Source organism: Pipistrellus kuhlii, unplaced genomic scaffold (genome assembly GCF_014108245.1).
Source record: "Pipistrellus kuhlii isolate mPipKuh1 unplaced genomic scaffold, mPipKuh1.p scaffold_m20_p_8, whole genome shotgun sequence".
Lineage (NCBI taxonomy): Eukaryota > Metazoa > Chordata > Mammalia > Chiroptera > Vespertilionidae > Pipistrellus > Pipistrellus kuhlii.
This window is the reverse complement of record NW_023425584.1, coordinates 59,717,938-59,733,515: the sequence shown is the minus strand read 5'-3', so window position 1 is coordinate 59,733,515 and position 15,578 is coordinate 59,717,938. Positions and strand designations below refer to the sequence as shown.

Here is a 15,578-nt window from a genome sequence, read left to right as displayed (position 1 = left end):
CACGGTCCGTTTAGACCCGATCCCACTGGGTGCAGGCTGGGCTGAGGTATACATACACACCCTGTGCACAAATTTTGTGAACTGGGCCTCAAGTATGAATATAAAATGGCAGAGGGGAAAATATGAGAGAGTCCATAAATGTGCCCACCCTTTTGTGACCTGCACTGAGATGGCAAGTATTTCTTGTTAATGAAGGACCAAAAAATGGGGTCAGCAGTCCTGGAGCAGTGATTCTGTGTATTGTCAGTATGGATTATGAATATGCTAGAAAACAAAAGAAAAATATTGGGATATTTTATCCACTTAGACCTTCAGGAATATTTCATTTTAAATTTACTAAAAATAACAAAGCACATTTCTGATAACTGTATCATTCAAGGAGTGTAAATTACTTTTCAAATTTTAATTGAGGCCTTTTTATTCAAATTTAAAAATTATAAATGAAATCTTAAAAATCACTACTCTGTAGAAACAAATTTTTATTGTATAAAGTTCAAGTGCGCATAGAATGTTCACATGATAGCTCGTGTGCTAGGCCATAAACCTAGTCATAGTACATTTCTAGTAAGTGAACTCAAGAGTATCTTCTAAAAAGACAGATGCCTACTTTACAACACAAAGCCTGATGTATGTTTATATTAATAAATAAAATGTAGTGAGAAAATTATCAGAGGCTATGAAAACTACTGAGTGAAAGGTGGATGGAGAATAGGATATTTACACAGCTTCAAATTATCTGTCCCCAATTACCTACTAGTTGCAAATGGAAACTATTAAATTTAAAGTGGATCTTGACAAATCTCACATTAACCAAGTCACCCAAATTAACATGTTCAATTAAATGGGCAAAACAACACCATGTATCTCTTGTGATGCACAAAGGACAGTGAAAAACAAGACTAGTAGCCATACCATGAGTTGGTGAGAATATGGAGCAAATGGAATTTTTCACTGTTTGTATAAAGTAAATTGTTACAATTACTTTGGAAAATTGCATGGCAGTCTTGTCTAAAGCTGAACATATGAATGCTTACATTATAGCAATTTCACTCCCTCAGTACATACCCACCAAAATATACATACAAAGTAATTTTTTTTTTCATATTGGCCTTAAATTGGAAATAACCCAAATGTCCAAATGGATAAATAAATTTAGAAGCAATTAAATTGTTATACCATGAAGTAGTTAACCACTGTTATCATATATAATATTGTAAAACAGATGAGCCAACATAATGGTAAAAATAGACTCGAACCTGCATTCTATATGAGTTCATTTATATAAAATCTAAAACTCAGCAAAATTAAGCTAGAATATTAGAAAGCAAAATAGCATCCAATTTGGGGAGAAGAAACTTTTCTTGGAGGGAGGTCATGAAGGAAGCTTCTAGGTGCTGATAATATTCCTGTTTTTTATCTAGATGGTGATTACATGGATGTGATCTCTTTGTTATAGTTCATTGAGCTATTCACATAAGATGTGTACACTTCTCTATTGTATGTTACAACATGTAATAAGCAAACATGTAAAATCCATGTTAAAAATTCTATCAAGAGACAAAAAAAATACTAAATAACATGGAAATAAACACTCTTCATGACTGGGATAATGTAGCATTGTAAAAGAGCCATTTTTTCTTAAATAAGTTATAAATTCAGTGCCCTCCTGAAAATATTTTCACAGAAATTTATAAAGGACTAGAAGAAAAAGATTAATACTATAAAATGATACTGGATGAAAATAAAAGCAAATAGATTTGTGATGTTAGGGTTGGGAAGTAGCTCATTGAGAACAAGAGAAAAATGAATAAATGTACAGCATAGATATTTACTCAGAACTTGAATGGCTAGAAAGTGTATGAGATTATGAGTGCTAGCAGTAGTAATTAAAACAGTGAGATAATTCTGTTTGACTCATCAAATGAGACAAAGGTGGAAAGTAAAATTTGGCAAAGACAGAAGAGAACTGGAACTCTCCTGTATGTCTCATGAGGATGCAAACTGGGTTCAGTCTGGAGTTCAATCCAGCCTTTTGGAGTAAAAATAACAGTCTATCCAGAAACAGATTCATTCAGAAAACCATTCCACACACTTCCTCAGGACTTGGTCTGGACAATCATTAAACACATTTGCAATAGAATGGGAGTGATGGTGATGGATAAAGAGCAAAATTAAAGAGAGAGGCCTTACAAAGACCAATAACACCAGAGCACCATGTACAGAGTAGTATAATTAACTCCACTTTCTGCACCTTAGGTGCAGGTGAGAAATGGGAAAATAAATGAAAGATAAAGAAATCATATTTACAAGTTTTATTATTCAACACTTACCTTCTTATAGGGACATTTTTAAGTTAAGAAGTAAATCAAAGTAATGGCCATTTTATTAATTATACTATCTTTGTGTTTCTTCAAGGGGAACAAATAGCTATTAGTATCTTTGAGAACTGGTAATTTTCGCTACACACTTAAAGCTGAAAATTTTTGAACAATGTTATAACTCTTTGGATCTGGCCCTGGACTTCCTTTTGCCAGCTGGCATAGTAGAGTTTTGATTTCTTGAGCTGCGGTAAATTAGGCAAATTGCTCTCTTCCTCAGTTTAACAGCTATGAAATAAGCACAAAATTGAAGGGAAATTTAATCAAATTCATTCACAGAACTTGGCATATAGTAACCTCACAATAAATACTAGTTACAAAATTTAGATTCTGTCAAGAATGTCTTTATTTCTTGGATTCTTCTTAGTATTTTTACTTATATCTTAGATTTATTTATTTATTGATGCTTTTGTGAATTATTCAGATCCCCAAGTTTTCCCTCATTTCTGCACCAATCTTTCCTAATACTTTCTAAGTATTGGTGTGTGTGTGTGTGTGTGTGTGTGTGTGTGTGTTTCATTCTCATAGTTCTTGAAATTTATTTTTCAAGGCATACTTTTTGAAAACCTGATCACAGTACTTTTTTTAAATTATAATTTTATTTATTTGAGAGAAAGAGAAAAGGAGAGAGAGACAGAAACATCAATGAATAGAGAATTCATTGATCGGCTACCTCCTGCATGCCCCACACTGGGCATTGAGCCCACCACCCAGGCACATGCCCCGACCAGGAATCGAACTGTTACCTCCTGGTTCATAGGTCAATGCTCAACCACTGAGCCATGCCGGCCGGGGTACAGTACATTTTTATTGGTAGTAAAAGAATATGGAAGTGGTTTGGTAAGGGCAGCTTTTATTAGGAAATGCAATAATTCCAGGAAATATGTTTTATTACAAAAATTTCAATCAATATTCCTTAATCTGGAAAGTATCCACATAAAACAACAAACCAGATTCCACCATTTTGTAGTCTCTTAACATTTCAAAATGAAAGTAAAAAAAATAAATAAATAAAGCTTATATATACAAGTGGAATCAAAGAAAGCTAATTCTATTAAGTACTGTCCTTTATTTACAGAAGTAAACTTGATAGATGTTCAGGGGTGGGGATTTCACTATTTTTAAAAATAAAAAGAGGTAAACATTTTTACAAGAATGTAATAGGGTAAGGGGTGTGTGTGTGTGTGTGTGTGTGTGTGTGTGTGTTACTTTTTAAAATTAAATGAGTAAACAAGCAAGGGCATACTCAAGCTGCTTAACAAAACCACCCTGAGATGGCTAGCCCAGGCTGCTCCTTCTGCTGATAATGTCATACTGACTGAACTCCTTGGTGCTGTTGAAACCTTTCTGTTTGCAGTGTGTGGGTCTTGCCAGCTTTATACTGTATTTATGGGAGAGCACCACTGGAAATACCTGTTCTAGGACAGGGTTTGTATTGAATGGGCCATTGTGTTTATATATACTCATTTCCCCCAAAATGCTATCTAGATAAAGTGTCTGCTGGGAAATTAACTATGCACTACATTTTTAAAATACACTACTTGCTGTTCTGAAAAACTGCAAACAATGTCATTAGTGTTAGGGTGTTTAAACAGGTGGTATGGATTTCCTTTAAAAATGGGAAAGATAAAACTGCATTTATTCAGACAGTTTTCTTCGTAGGGTTGATTAGTACGTACTTCTTCCTATTTTGTAGAAACTATAACATCCTAAGTTAACCCCAACTTTTAGGTGGATGGATTCATTCTGATAATATGAATCTCTTGCAAGATATACAAGCTCCAAATTATTCTCTTTTCCAGTTCAGTCTGTGCTAAGTATATTATTATTCCATGTGTATTTGAGATTGCCCATTATTCTCCAAATAATAGCAGCATGTGACCTCCTATTACTTCTGCCCAATCTGCTTGCCTCCTTCCATCTATCCATCTATCCATCCATCCATCCATCCATCCATCATCCATATACTGTAACTGAGACTCCATGGTAGAAGGCAGGGCCATGCATTGGCCGACCCACACAAATGGGGAGGCTAAGGAAGGAACATGGGGGCACTGTCAGAGGAGGGTTTTCCAAAGACTTTCACAAAGGAACATAGGACCAAGAAACAAATGTGGGACGAATATCATTTCAGTGCTTTCAGCTGAGAGCTGAGCAGAATTACGACTTGGACTTCAGTTCGGTTCTTATTGAAGTAGCCCCGAAGGAAATCCTGTGGCAGAGGCTTTTCAGGTTTTCAAGAAAGTAACTTTGATTTGGGACGTCTGATATTAGGTGAATTCAAAGGTGAGAAATTGACGTCATTGTGTTTGGTGAGGGAGGTGGGAGCAGCATTTTCAATTCAGAATAAGACTGGTTTGAAAACTAGTGATGAACCTCAGAAGTAGGATGATAAATTTATTTATCATCTGTGTCCACCTAAAGCTGAAAAAGCTCAACAATTCATTAGCAATTCTTCCTTTGTCTTTATATCTCATTATTATGTAATTGTTCCATTTTTCTAAATAATGTTTCCCTAAGTTCTCCATGTTATGGGTTGAATTATGTTTTCCCCAAAGTAATATTGAAGTCTTAACGCCTATTACTTCAGAACATGACCTTATTCGGAAATAGCATCATTGCTGATGTAATTGGTTAAAATGAGGTCATACTGGAGTAGGGTCAGGGTGTCCTTATAAGGTGATGAGGTGAGGACTCAGACACTGAGGGGAGAGGGCCATTGAAGAGGGAGGCGGAGACTGGAGTTATAGCACCACAAGTCAAGGAATGCCTGGAGCCTCCAGAATCTGGTTAGACAAGGAAGGATCCTCTACTCATGCCTGGGAGGTAGTAGAGTCTTGACAACAGGTTGATTTCCAGCTTACTTGCAGGCGTCTTCAAACTATGGCCCGCGGGCCACATGCGGCCCGCAGAGGAGTCTGATCCGGCCCGCCAGGTTTTTTGGGCAGTGAGCGCAGCCGAGGTGTTACAGTAGGAATTAGTAGTTCATATAGTCCGGCCCTCCAGCTCTCTGAGGGACCGTGATCTGGCCCCCACTTTAAAAAGTTTGAGGACCCCTGCATCTAGAGTGAGAGAGAATCAACACCTGTTGCTATTTTGTGGTAGTTTGTTACAACAACCTTAGGAAACAAATACAGTCCTAAGAGCAGGGAATGTCATTAGATTTACTGATGTACTTTACTTCCTGGCTTGGCGATTCCCACAGAGATTGAAGCTCCCTGAGGCCAGAGACTATGCCTGACTCATCTTGGTCTCCTCTAGAGGAAGTCTCCTTCACACAATGGGACCTAAAATATTTCTTGAATAGACATACAAAGTTTTACGTTTTTATAAGAGTCTATTATTTTCCAAATAAATTTATGAGTAGGCTGATGAAGACAGTCCTACCCAGAAAATACTGTTTAAGTCTATTTTACATACCCTCAACAGTTCTATCCCCAGATAGTAGACAACTTTTTATTTATTGCTATTCTTAGAAAATTGAAAAATAATTTAAACAATTCACACTCGGGCTACTCAGATCTGTGAGAATATACAATGTCCTCACAGTTCTTAGCAGGTTCATGTCTAAACTTGGGAAATAAATGTCTATGGTGACTTTATGTTGGGGAACTCAGTTGCTTCCTGAGTGCTTCCCTTTCCCCATCAATGTCTTTCAACAGGAAAGATGACAACCAGCTCTTTATTGTCGTAGCTGCTAATAATCTCAGCGGCACAAGAAGTTCACTTTAAAGGGTTATTGTTTAGTAAAGATAATAAAAAGAACGAACAAAAATTCCCAAGGACACAGCCATCCAGCTGGTGTTACTATGATTCAGAGAACAGAAGCCATGGTGTTGCCATTACCATAAACATGTCTCCTTTTTATTGGCAGATGTTTCCCCTAAATAAACATAATCGGGATTTGGGAAGAATTGCCTTGGCAGCACCAAAAATGGATGAGGAGTCACTAATCCTCTTGTGTCCTAGCTGTTTCTCCAACTGCTCTGGGAAATACATTTATGAGAGTGCGAGTGCGGAAGACAGGCAGCTGAGAACATTGATGAGCCACATGTTGCTTTCACAGCCTCATCCATCGGAGAACATTTGTGTTTTTTCTAATTCCCATATCTACTACAAATGTGCATAAGAACCTCTTCATTCCATATTACTGTATAATCCCTCCCCAAAATGCTGGTATTAAGAGAAAGCTAATATTTCAGTCACCGATAATTTTGAGTTTCTTGTGTTTGCATGATGAGTTTTGAGGTGATATTATTGGTTTAGTTATCAAAAACTAACATAGAGAAATTTGCAAGAAAGAGAGACTCACTCATTTTCCTACATAAAGTAAGATTTACATAAGGAGTCAGTAAGTTATGGGGTAAGTCTGATTAAATCTTCCAGGGCTCAAGGGCAGGGTATAGAGATAATCCACAAAGAGCCAGCACACCTCTTCTCTCTGCCTTTCATCCTTACTCATCCTGCTTTTTTTTCTCAGCAGGCTATCCCTCTGTACTCTTTCACTAGGATAGCCCCAAATGACATCCCTTATTCCCAACTCTTTATACTTTTCTATTTCCAAGGATGCCACCAATTAACATTAAGCTTCTGTGAATCTTAGTCCAATTTGTGAGCAAGCCACTCTGACTAGCTTAGTTCTTGGGCCAGATGTCCATGCAGTCCACATAGGCAAACAGTGCAGCCAAGGCTCAATGCTTTCATGGGCTGGTGGAGAAGAGGCAGATTGAGAGTAGAGTGGACATCTAAAATGGATTTCAGAAAGTGCTCAAAGATGCATAGCAAGAATAATCCTTTCTAGTTGCAAAGTGTTGTAAATATAAGTTGAACAATAACCTGGTCATACCATTTGGTTTATTTATTAATTGTTTTACAATTCCAACATTACACTTTCCAGTATTTAGAAAAAATTTTACATTATGTATGTGAGTAGAATTGTATTATTTCACTTGATAATTAACAGTGATATGCTAGTGGGTGATATTACCTCTGTAAAAATAAAGAAATTCCCATGATGCTTGACCAATAGGATTTTTCTGGTATAGACTTTTCTAGTCTTGCTTCTCTAAAAATCAAAAATTCACAGCTTACTTTACAGTTCCTGAGAAAATTCAAGTCAGTTCTCCTAGATAATTGGTATCTGTTATAAACTAGTCTTCCCCTATTCATTTTTTGTTGTCTTATCAAACTCAATATTATAACTATTAACTAAGGATTTTAACTACTCCTCTGGGAAAATGTTTCACTTGATTAAGCTCTGTTCTCTCCTTGATATCATCTAAAGTAACCAGGCTTTACTTGACTGTGTTTCACTTGATTAAAGTCTGTTCTCTCCTTGATATCATCTAAAGTAACTTAGGCTCTGCAACAATGATTCATATGCTTCCCACAGAGACAAGAACAGATGTACTATACATTTTTTTTTTTATTTCACAGAGATCCAGAGTATTTGAGTATGAAAGTCTAAATGAAAAAGGTCATCTGTCTGCCCTATATCAATAGACTATAAAGGCAACCCAAATATAGAATGTTTATAGAGTAGAAAGTATAATGTATTATGCTTCCTCAAGTATTTATTAGCTCATAGTTCATACTGATAGTTGACAAATAGGAAGAAAGCCTGAATGCTATTCTCGTATACAATGAATATTTTACATGTAATTGTTTCTAATACAGTGCCTAACACCTAAAGAGGTATTTGATATTTGTTGAATAAATATAGGTGGGTAACTTGGAGTGTAACAGGAATAATACAAACAGAATGAGAACACCACACAAACTCCCTATTGAAATCCACCGACATTATCAAATAAGTTAACTAGACAAACTGTGACATCAACGTGGGACTGGAGTTCAAAGTAGGATCCAAGAGTTAGCAGAGCCTGTGTCAGGGAAGGAAGTGCTGGGATATAGACACTCATTCCTGGAACCCTGAATAGTATATTAATAAAAGGAAACAGCTCTACTCACGTCCACCATAGTCACTGCCAAGAAATTTGTGGTTACCTATTAATATTCAAAGGCACAAAATATCTCCAAACAAGATACTTGAAGCCAATTCTTTCATTCTGAGACAATGAGTGTGAGGAACTAGTCCAGAGGTCACCATTTGTGAGCCAAATGAGAAATGACATCAGCAAATAACTTTATTACAGTGAATGGAAGGCAGATGTGAAGAATGATGAGGCACAGATCTTCCAGAAACAAGTCTCAAGTAAAATTTGGCTTGAAGAGCTTTGAAAATGAATCCAGATTATTAATCCTGAAGATGGGACTCAGTGGTGTCAGGCTAACCGAAAATCAAATAGCAACAGAGATGTAATATGATAATTGCAGAAAGCTGGGTCAGGCTCTCCAGGGAGAGACACAAGACAGTGATATTAGTCAGATCTTCTGGTTGATACTTTTATAGAAAAGAGTATACAATGAGTCCAAATATTTTCATATTCGTAGGAATTAGGAGGAACATCTTAGTACTTAATACTTGGTAAAGATGTATCCAGTATTATTTAGATTACCAGTTACTAACAAATATTGTTCAGTTGTTGTGTTGCCAGTCTTACTGACATGATCATTTATCATCCATATTTGTTGTCCTGCTCTGCTGGACTATAATGTTCAGGAGGAAGAAAGTGCAAAATATTTCATGTGTTCCTATCCCTTCAAAATAGATCTAGGTATCCCTCAGCAAATATGGCTAAATTAATCTAAATGGGATAAACCACTCCAGTTCTGATTTGAAGAGGCATTGGGCAGTGGACTGCATTAGAAAGACCATCAGACAAGAGGGCTGGCTTGGCAGCTTTAGTGATTCCCTAACTTTGGGGCTTTAGTCTAGATGATTCCCTCCTCTTTCTTCTTCTTCTCCTCCTCCTCCTCCCCCTCCTCCCTCCTTCTCCTTCTCTTTTTATCTAGAATTTCACTCTGTTAATAGGACATGGAACTTCATTGACTGCTATTTTTAAATACAAATCTACTCATTCAAGATCTGTATATTGTTGAATCACAAGAGGTATTCTAGTGTAGATAAGGAAAATTAAGCTTCATGGCACCTTTCTTACATGAGCCCCTTGAGATCTGGGAGTTAATGGGACGTGTAGCATATTCTAGGTGGGAGGGGAAGTCAGGGAGCAGAACTAAGACAATGGTTTTGGTAAACGGACTAAAAACATTTCAGAAAAAAATCTTTAAGACTCAAAAAATCGTGTGTTTTTTTTTCTGTTGACATTCTAAATTATTATTTACATTCAAATCTAGTTTGTATTAGTAATTTAAAAAAAGAGAAGGTGGGAATTGGTAAGGTATGTACACATATAATACTTTAATTTAAAAAAATGAGAGAAAAAAGGAAACAAGAAAAAATAAAATAAAATAAAATAAAATAAAATAAAATAAAATAAAATAAAAACAAAAAAGAGAGAGAACCAGCTCTCCCAATTGTATAAACTTCAGGTCCCGCAGAACCTGAATGCAGGCCTAGGAACAAGTTTTTATAAATCCTTGGCCTTGACTTGCTCCTTATCTCATGGTTTTCTCATCTCCTACTCCTGTAAATGTTTCTTAAGCCTTTTCCAGATTCTATTTCACCTGAGATCTGGGAAGCCAGAACTGTCTAATATTATATGGCAGTGAGTCATCTGAAAGACCCAAGGCCTTGGCTCATATCTGCCAGTTCCCAAAACCTGAAGATCTGCACTCTATTCTCACTGTTCCCTACACTTTCTCAAGGAAGGTTCCCTGAGTTTGAGAACTGGCCTTTCTATAAAATGGAGAACATATTACGTGTTCTGAACCTCCCAGAATGATTAGTTGAATGTTAACAGCATTCCAGAGCAGTGTTTGCCTTACCACATGCAGATTGATAATTAGTTTGACAACTCTTAGCATGAGGCCTACACCCACTTCTGTAGCATTTCCCAGTCATTGTCTCCCACCTGTCCTGCTTTGTCATTCTTGGCATATAACTGCCAAATTCTGACAGTAGATCAATCTCTTGCTTCTTCCAGCCCATTTTCACACATATTTCAGTAACTGACCCCATCAATTTTACTTTTCAAAAGTGAATATGGAATTGAAGAAATCTAGTTGACAGTCATTTAAGGAATAAGGTGAACAGAAATTGATTGGAACATGATACTTGGTGACATTCTTATGAAATATGATCCTCCCAATATTAAAAATCTGACAATTGCAACATATTCTTTACTTTTCCTCTTTATATCTCTTTTTTTCCTATGTCTGTTATTAAAGCATTTTGTTCTTTGTTCCATTTTTAAGAGGCTATTTAACCTTAAGAGCAAACTTTTTCCATTTCATTTTGCCAAATGATTTATTTTAGTTCAAAGTTCCAAAAGGTCAATTTTCAGTTTGATTTTCAGATTACAAAAGAACTCAGATTGAGAAAATATTTATTTTACATTTAATTTACTAGTATACAGTATTGTAGAACAGTATTATATATGGACATTTTTATTTTATGTAAATTAAAAGATAGATAAAGTCCATAAAATCTTGTTAGAGCAATTAGGAGGATACTTTTGACTCCACTTCTAACTGAATAGTTCTTTTTTTTTATAATTATAGATATAAAATTTGTAAAGTCAAAGCATTGTATTCTTTGGGTGTTTAGGCTGAAATCTTTACAATAGTCAGGAAAAAAGAAACAAAGATTGTTTGGAGGAACCAGTGCCCCTTGACATGGTCCAGAAAGTGCACTGCCAATTATTTCTGGACATCATTGCTACTCTGTTAGGGGGAGCAGTTTGGGGCATTCTGGGTTTATGGAACAAAGGGGTCTAATGTCCCCTGAGGAATGTTTAAGCTTGATTCCTAACCTATCCTAGAGAAACCTACTAAACATATCTGAGACCACAGGGATCCTAATTTTGGTGATTTGTCTTTTGGAGCAGTTAGATGAGATATCAAGATTCTTTAATTAATTTTATAGTCTTCTTTTGTGTTTAAATTACATTAAAAAAAAACAAAAAAAACCAAGACTATGTATCCGATCTGTATCCCACACACATCTTTAGGACAATCTTGGGTCCTGTTCACATAATACTACCAAATATCAATGTATTTGTCATATGTAGTCACTGTTTATCATAAAATAATTGCAAAAATGGCAACAATTATCCATTTCTTTTTCCTGCTCCATAAATCAGGACTTGCCCTATATATATATATATATATATATATATATATATATATATATATATATATATATATATATATATATGGCAGAGCTGGCATTGTGTTGAGCCTAGAGCTCCAGAGGATCCTGCGTGTCTATGCAGAATCTCTCAGAAGACTGCTGCTGCCTTTCTATCATGCTCTAGCTATTCTACTGGTAGAGGAGAGGCCTCATCCATAATAGAGATGGGTCATTTTAGCTCCAGCCATCTTGGACCAGCCAGCTGATCACAGACAACCATGAGCAAGTCCTCCGAGATCAGCCAAATCCAGCCCAGATTAGCAGAACTGCCCAATCAATTTATACAATTATGGGATAAATACATGGTTTTTGTTTTGTTTTAATATACTATATTTTGGGATACTTAATTATAAAGTAATCACTAACTGATACTTTCTCATCTGATCTATTATAACTATATGTCAACAACTGTGTGCTAGTCAACAGAATGTAAAGATAATAATAATCCCAGATTGGTTCCATGATCTTAATTGGTTCCATTAAACTGGTTTGTAGACATCTGCACATTAAAGCATCTATGCCCTATAGTCTAATGTAAGATTGTCAGTCAGCTTCCCCAAATAAGTCAATGTTTTTCTAGTAGATAAAAGGAGATCATTGTTCTGAAGAGAGAGACAGAGACAATAGAGAAACAGAGACACAAAGAATTAAGTGCACTGTGGGACCTGGAGCTAGTTCTGCATGGTTTGACATAGGCACAAAGGAAAAGTGGGAATTCAACTGAGAAGGACTGGAGAGTGACCAAATCATTGAAAACCTTCTCTGTGCCTTACTAAGGAATGATTCCTTAGGACAGTTATTTTCAGTCATCTTCTGTGGCACCCTTGGGATCTGATGCTTTAATGGAATGTAGATGTTAAAGGAGGCTGAGCTGGTAGAAATTGGGTACTCCAATTATACGCCTTCATGATTTTGCCTATCACCCAAACAATAGATACTTCCCACTCAAAGTCACTTTTCTTTATTTCATATGTGGTGGTGAAATAATTTGGGGGGATTGGTGAAGGGAGAAGGATGTTTTACCTTCTCCCTGAGTTATCTACGTGGCATTTCTCTCTCCTTTCAAATTTCTCTATCAGCTGCTTCACAGTTTTGCTTCTTGTTACCACTGAAACTCCTGAGTGACATCCTTTAGCTGGGTACTGATCCCTTGATAGGTCATTGGTGGATTGGTGAGTGTCTGTTGGGCCTCACTTCCTTTTTTTCCATCTCCTTTTCTACTTTGTAACACAATAACAAGAGAATATATGAGAATCCACTTTTGCTAAAATGGTGGGTTAAAGGGAATGTCAAGGGAGAGGCTCTTACATTTTGTCTGGAGTACTGGAGACCAGTCTGATCTCTCTTGTGTTCCATTTAGGCAGAATGAAAATATCTCAGAATATGTGTTTAAAACTGATAATAATTTTGAAATAAAATTCTGCTTTTCTAAAGATATTTTATTCCACACAAAGATTAAAGACTAAATGAAAATAAATTTTAGTCATATATGGAATAAAGGGAAATATAGGTAAAGATTTTTATAACTGTATTTGGGGCATTTTTTTTTACTGAAATACTATATTAAATAAAGAGTCCATGAAGAAAAAAATTCTAAATGTAAGTTTAAAAATAAATTAACTTGAAAGACAAATTTTAAACTGTGTATTTTGAGTCATGAATATCTGATAATTAAATTCTTACTAAATTGATTCCATAGAAAATAATATTAAAGAGAAAGATACCAATGGAAAAATGGGCAAATAATTCAAATAATTGACATGCACACATATATAGGTATATTCATAGGCACTCATGTATAAAACAGATAAAGTAACTAACAAAAATCTCAACAGTGTGTTTATTAAAATACATTTTGAACATAAAATTTATTTTATAGATAAACTAGAGGCCTGCTACATGAATTAATGAATGGGTGAGGTCTGGCTAGACCGCTCTAATGGGGCCCATAGGCCAGGCAAGCAGGTGGGAGGGGCTGCAGGCAGTTGGCTGGCCAGCCCCACCCCTGACTGTGGTGTTGGAGGATGTTGGGGGTGGAGCTGGCCAGGGGGAGGGGCTGCAGATAGTTGGCCAGCCATTCCACCCCCAATTGGGGTGTTGGGGGCCAATCAGGACCTGGATCAGGCTGGTTGGCTGCTGCAGTGCGTGGCATAGTCACCAGTCGTTCTGGTCATTCTGGTTATCCTGCCATTCTGGCAGGTGGGCTTTTATACATAGAGATAATGAGTGATGTGACAAAATGTTTAAAATGCATTAATAAACCACAAAAAAACACATTACAAAGCAATATATACAGTATTATTCTATCTCATTAACAAATATGTGTCATATACTGGTATGTGTTAGAAAAAGGAAAAAACATAAAGTAACATTTTAAGAGTTATTTGTGAATAGTGTAATTGTGGATAATTATTTTTTTCTTTATCAGTTTATCTACTTTATAACTTAATTTTATATTATTTTATATTTCCAAAAACAATACAAAATAAGTGTACTTTTTTTTCTGATTAGACCAGGACGGAACAACTGAAGTTTTGGTAGCAAACAGAATTTGCTATAATTTACGTGGTTGGAGTGTTTGCATTTCTAACGTGATAGGTCAAACAGATGTCACTACTTAAAAATTCCTCTTCATGACACTAAGCAGATTGGTTTCTACGTAACCACTTTCCCAGAGCACTTTTCCCTTAAGAAAACTCTAACCACAACCATCTGCACAACTATGTCCCTCCTTGAACAAAATATTAATCTCATTTGAACATTTTAAAAATTACTCAACACTAATATTACCAAAGAATTGCATAAAAGGTCAGTTCATTAAATATGAAAATACAATTATCAGTACATTATTATTGATATGACATTTAATGTAAAAAGGGAGCTCATGGAATATTTAGTATAAATACTTTGCTGACTTAAGATCTCTTCTAAAGTTTTCTTAACATTAACACCATAATTCCTTTTCGGTTATTTATTAGACTTTAAAAGAAGAGTACTTTATGTTCTCTCTCCTCTCTTTTTTAATAACTTACACACTCCAGAAAATTCAAATGAACATGAAGACATAAACTATAGAACTACAGTTCTACTTGTTAGAATGAAAAAACAATAGAGAAAAAAGTATAACTCTGTACTGCTTTCAAGACAACTCATGACATACCAGCTCAACAACTTTTTTTCTCTCCTCTTGTAGACTGACAATTTCCATAGCTGCTCCAAGATGGATTTCATCTCCAAATGTTTAGAAACACCCTAAAGAAATGAAGAATCCACATGTGACAACATAAATGAAACTGGAGGTCATTATGTGATGTGAAATAAACCAGACACAAAAAGACAAATACTTCATACTTCATGATCTCACTTACATGTGGAATTTAAAAAGTTAAACTTACAGGATGGTGATTGCCAGAGGCTGGGGTTGAGGAAATGGGAAACTATTGGTATAGGGTACAAAATTATTCATTTATGAGTAAGTTCTGGGCAATGTACAGCATGGTGACTATAGTAAGTAATACTATTTTGTATGCTTGAAATTTGCTAAGTGAATAGATTGTAAGTGTTCTACACACACACACACACACACACACACACACACACACACATACCAAGGTAACTCTGGGATGTGTTGATTAATTTATTGTGGTAATGTATATAAAATTATTTGATATACAGTCCCCCCAAATCACATTGTATATCCTCAATGAGTGATTTTCAACCAGTGTGCGGCAAATATTTTTAAAACATACAATATCTGACTGTTTAGTCAGAGGCACTGACTTCTTTTCCCTTAGATTGTCAGATAAATAATAATAATAATAAAATGGCAAAAGCCAGCACAACCATCCAATATAAATGGATTAAAACATTACCATTCTTTTTGCGAGATTGGCAAAAAAAAAAAAAAAAAAATATATATATATATATATATATATATATATATATATATATATATATATATATATATTTCTCTGTGTATTGCAAAT

The 15,578-nt window shown here is 35.6% G+C and overlaps 1 long non-coding RNA gene across 1 annotated transcript in view; it reads left to right on the top strand.

The window, feature by feature from the left end:
- LOC123651772 overlaps positions 1 to 15,272 on the top strand; it is a 76,396-nt gene extending 61,124 nt beyond the window's left edge. The window contains exon 3 of the long non-coding RNA XR_006740682.1: positions 14,786 to 15,272. This is a non-coding gene — a long non-coding RNA (uncharacterized LOC123651772). The remainder of the gene's footprint in view (positions 1 to 14,785) is intronic.
- The last annotated feature ends 306 nt before the right edge of the window (positions 15,273 to 15,578 follow it).